The following is a 4,178-nucleotide window of genomic DNA, read 5'->3' on the forward strand; positions in this document are numbered from 1 at the left end:
GGAAGCGCCAGATCCAGAGGAAGTCTGTCCGACTTTTTAAGGACAGCAAAGGAATTGCAGAGGAAGGCAGAAGCATGGGATCCCTGTATGGTTCGGTTTCTCCAATTTAAAAATACCATCAATGCTGTCATGCAGACATATAAAACTCTCCTCACCACCATGCTTCCCAACCACATGGTCCACGGTTCTGTCCCACTGTTGTCACCTTGGGCAAGTGTCTTCTGCTATAGCCTCGGGTCGACCAAAGCCGTGTGAGTGGTTTTTGGTAGATGGAAACTGAAAAAAGCCCACCATATATGTGTGTATGCGTGCGTGTGTGTGTCTGTGTCTGTTTTCACGACCACCCCCGCGTGACAGCTGGTGCTTGTGTATTTACTTCCTCGTATTTTAGCGGTTCGGTAAAAGAGACCAATAGAATACGGCAGAAAAAAAAACTATTGGTGGTCGATACATTCTATTGAAAATTCTTCAAGACGGTACCCCAGCATGGCCACAATTTTATGATTGAAACAAGTAAAGCATAAAAAAGATCAAAACGTCCCTAAATTAAGTGACATGTTTTTATAGGGTTTATTAATACCGTTTATAATTGTTGTTTAGAAATTTCGTTTTTAATCTGACACCATTTTATAAGTACGCCATCTTCGTTTAATTTACATACATAAATATAGCTTGAACCGTAATCCTTTATATAAATGGAAATAGAATTTAATCACTACTAAACTCTTCTCTTTAAACTAAGTGACGCTATATTTGATGCGCACGCGCGTGTTTGTGTATAGATGTTTTGTTGTTCAGCCAGGTAAGAAATGTATGCCTTTATGAGTGTGTATGTGTGTGTGTACAGGTGAGAAGGTAAGAAGGGGAACATCTGTGAAGGTTATTAGCAATGGAGGTACATGTCATCGAGGTATTTATTGCATCAGATGACACAGATAGATAAAATGGAATGTGGGCGATGTAGTGGCAGGAATGACTGCAGCGGTGGAGGTGGTGGTGAATGGGGGTGGAGATTCGTAGTTTGGTGGGGTCGGGGTGGGTTTGAGGTAGAAAGGGGAAGGGGCAGTGGAAATTTACTAATACAGTTTATTGTCGTTGTAGGTGAGGGGATGGATTGGTATATAGTTGAGATGTGGGGGGTAAGGACAACAGAGACAGGGAGGAGGAGAATTTTCAGCTAGCTTTATGGTTGGTTGTGTAAAGGTGTTATTGTTGTTGTCAATGAGAGTGGTGGTGGTGGAAAAGTTTTCTCTTCATTGTGTATGTTTCTTGTAAATCAACTCCCAGACATACATACATAAATACAAAAGCACACACGAAAAGCCACAATCAAAATTTCCCCACATACACATACTCACGCACTTGCAAAGGTATTTAAAGAGAGAATTTCCAAACGAGACACTGACAGACAATTCACAACACAGTGAGTTTAACATCGAAAATAACTTTTACCCGACGACTTAACCTTTAAAAAAGTGTTGCATTCATTCGTCAACTTCAGAGTCATTCACGTTCTGTTTTCATTTGGAAGATCGACGAAAGATTATATTTTTGGAAGTAGAATTTGGATTTTGAAGAAAGATTTTTAATTCAAAGAAGTAAAATATTCAGAGATATACATACGTATATTTATACATATACGCATCTACATACAAGAAAGGAGTCATATATACACTCAGTCACATTGATATATATATATAACGATATAAATGAATAATTCAACATGACTATCGTTATTGTAAGTCCTGCTCGTTTTACTTTCTCTCAATATGGAGCTGAACAAGTCAGAATCCTCACCTTTCTTTCCACCAAATCAAAACCAAAGGAGGACCGGGGCGATATTTCTTACAGAGAATTGATATCACAACTGGTTTACCAACAACTACAACTGTATCGCGAAAACCGAAGCAAGCTTCTCGACGCATACGACGCCGCCGCCTGGATAACTTCAAACATCGATAAAAACCAGGAAAATAAACTTTATTGAGCATCATTAAGTTTTTCAGCTGATGGAATATTAAACAAAAATATATCCATATTGCGAAAGCTGAAAGTATTTGCCGGGTCAAGAAGAACTGGAAGAGGCCGAAAACGAAAGCGAAAGGCAAAGAACCCCAGTCATCTGCAACGGTTCAACAATGTTCTAACTTCCACGCGATGCCAGATGGAAGACTTATCGCCTTAGAACAGAGCCAACCAGAAAGGAGCCAAGCAGTCTACATGGAAAGAGTGAAATGTTCGAGATAAGTTGCCGTTTTGAAATATAAACTACCTTCTACGTGAATATTTCATTTATTTATTATTATTATCACTATTAGCAGTTGCAGTAGGAGCAGTGGTATTGCCACGTCGTTGCAGTGGTATTGCCAAGATCGAGGCATTGGGCTTCTCCTGTGCTAACTGCAACGACGTCTGTTGACTCCTTCACCGAAAAGTCATTCAACCCTGCAGAAAGTAGAGGTCTACACTGTTGGCGGAACATGACGAAGACGTTGTGATTGAGAGGCTGGAGAAGTCCCAACGAAGTGAACACCCAGACGGAACATGACGATGATTTGGAACCACCTCAAGAGCAATCTTGTATTTCTACACCTTGTATTGCACACACGCACGCACTCACAGCTGCCCCTTGAATTACACCAGTGAAATAAACACTATGTGAAAACGACCACAGCTTTGTACACTCTACCACACACACACACACGTATAATATATATTATATATACATATGTAAATGCTAATAACATTGTTTTGAAAACAAGACTCTTGTCGAGTGTGAATACTTGTAGTGTTTGTATTATGCATTTTGTGATATCTGAATATTGTTTTTTTTTTTTGTTTTTGCTTTTTAACACATAAACATCGGCTTCCACCCACGCCACTTCACTATCTACATACACGCGTTCACACACAGCTTTACAGTTATAGACTGAAAACGTCTATACGAATACACACAATCTAAAACTAAAAGACTATATATTTTTTCTTTGTTTTTATTTTGTTTGAAAAAAAAAGTGACAAGTGAAACAAACAAAACAATGCAAGAGAGAAGAAAGATACTCTTTTATTGGTTGCAGACAGTTGGATAAGTCCATGCTGGAGCACGGAATGATGGAAATAATGAAACAAAAAAGAACTTTCCGATCACCCAGAACTGTTGAACGTTTTAGGTTCAAATTTTACATCCATTGTTATTCACATTTTGACATTTGAAGCGTTGTGTGTGTGTGTGTGTGTGCGCGTGAGCGCGCATGTGTATACAGAATAGTTTGTGATGGATATAGGCTTTTTTTTTATTTGTTAATTAAAACACATTTCTCTTCAACAATTTAGATTAAGGAGGACGGGCCAGTGCCCATAACCCTTTTTCAGATTCCAGTAATCATCATAGCTTCCACATCATTTTCTATTTGATTTTTCATTACCGAAGTAGCGACCTGAGAAACTTTAGAGACAGCAAATCGGTGGTGTTTCACGACGTGAGACAGTTATAAGCAAGAGACGACTTGACGTTAAAAACAAAAGCAGCAGTATGAGACGTGACAGTGGTATAAAAAACAGCGGTATAAGACATACCAACAGCGTTACAGACAACAGTAGTATATGACACAGCAGCATTATATGATAGCAACGGTGTGAGACACAGCTGCGGTGTAACACAGCAGAGACAGTGAAAGACAGCTGCTGTGTGAGACCCAACAGCGACGTGGTTGCGGGGTCAGACGCAATAATGACGGTAGGGTCAGTAGCGGCGTTAGAGATGTCTGGTATATTTTTTTCCACTGAGCTGTCTAATAATCTTTCTAGGAACAGATAATTAATCACACATCTACACAAAATGCGAGACATTGACAATCGCCATTCTCACTAAACCAAAATGAGAAACTGTGATGCCCGACGTTTCACAAAAACATTATGCCTTGTTTGTGATGGGAAATGATGGTTTCAGCTTCTGTTTAAGGGAAACTGAGGCCTAGTTGTACCAGAGACATACACCTACACATGCACACATACATACATCTACATACACAAAGGTAGTAGATTAGAGTTAGAGCGAAGACAAAATTAAGTGAGAGAGTGTGACGTTAATATCTTAATTGAGGAGATTAAAGACGAACGTGAAGTGGAAATGGTCACAAGAACGAATGTAAAACGTTTCAACATGTGTCACGATTATC

The sequence above is a fragment of the Octopus sinensis genome, linkage group LG18, assembly GCF_006345805.1.
Source record: "Octopus sinensis linkage group LG18, ASM634580v1, whole genome shotgun sequence".
Taxonomy (NCBI): Eukaryota; Metazoa; Mollusca; class Cephalopoda; order Octopoda; family Octopodidae; genus Octopus; species Octopus sinensis.